At 66.4% G+C, this 1,115-nt stretch overlaps 1 protein-coding gene across 1 annotated transcript in view; it reads left to right on the top strand.

Annotated features, from left to right (window-relative positions):
- The window catches only part of IGSF9 (immunoglobulin superfamily member 9), a 16,643-nt gene that overhangs the window by 1,084 nt on the left and 14,444 nt on the right, over positions 1 to 1,115 (top strand). The window lies entirely within an intron of this gene.

Genomic DNA, 1,115 nt, shown 5'->3' with positions numbered 1-1,115 from the left:
GAGGTGGGGGGGGGGGGGGGGGGGGGCAGCACTGCGCTAGGGGACAGGGACAACGGGGACGGGGCAACGCCATCCAGCTGTAGTGCCTAAGCCCGCAGGAGCTGCAGGACTCACATGGGCCCGTGAGATGCAGGAAAGCAGCTTAACCACAGAATTATTTACTTTAACTCCTCTTACATTAGCTCTGTCCTTAATAGTCTCCCAGGCTCAGGGGGCCGGGCCAGGCCGAGCCGACGGGGGGGACCGCGGACCCCCCTGCCACAGGGAAGGGGGGGCTGGGCCAGGGGGCTTTGCCCCAGCATCCCCGACCTAGTGCTCAGCACTGCTCCTGGGACTTGGCGGTGCCGCAGAGCAGGGCCCAGCATGGCACATGTGGTCCGGCATGGCCACACTCAGCCCTTGATGCCAGGCTCCATCGTGGCGACAGAACGCGGGGGCTGTCCCCTCCCCAGTCAGCCCCTGTCCCAAGAGGCCTTCCAGAGCCCCCAGCCTGGCGGGCAGCCCAGCTCCGGCTCAGCCTGGTGGGATGGGGACACCGCACTGGTGGCCGTCCCCATGCCAGGGACGCATTTAGGGTGGGATTAGAGAGGTGATGACCGAGGTGGGGAAGGGCAGGTGGGGAGCCCTGGCACGACGGCAGTCACGGGGGTGCCCTATGCCGGCACGTGCGCTGCCTCCCGGCTGTGGGGCTGTGCGCGGTGTGGCATAGCACAGCTCGGCATGGCACAGCGTGGCATGGCACGGCTCTGCGTGGCATGGCTTGGCATGGTATGATATGGTGTGGTATGGCAGGGAAGGGCTCGGCATGGCACAGCATGGCATGGCATGGCTTGGCACAGCATGGCTATGCATAGCACAGCACGACTAGCACAGCAGGGCTCAGCCTGCAGCAGCCCTGGGTGGGCGCCGTGCATTGCTGATGCTCCCAGCCAGGCAGTGTGCAGGCATACCTGTGTCACACACCTGGACACACACACCTGTGTCACGCACACGTCCCGTGCCCGTGTCCCAGGGGTGTATCGCACACCCGTACCCCGCAGCAGTGGCCCACCCTCGTGTCCTTCCCCCGTCCCACCCGCGTCCCCCTACCCTCCCGCCGGAACTACCACTCACAG

The sequence above is a fragment of the Aptenodytes forsteri genome, unplaced genomic scaffold (genome assembly GCF_000699145.1).
Source record: "Aptenodytes forsteri isolate BGI_AS27 unplaced genomic scaffold, ASM69914v1 Scaffold276, whole genome shotgun sequence".
NCBI classification, from domain to species: Eukaryota; Metazoa; Chordata; class Aves; order Sphenisciformes; family Spheniscidae; genus Aptenodytes; species Aptenodytes forsteri.
The sequence above is the reverse complement of the archived record's forward strand: the minus strand, read 5'-3'. Positions and strand labels throughout refer to the sequence as shown.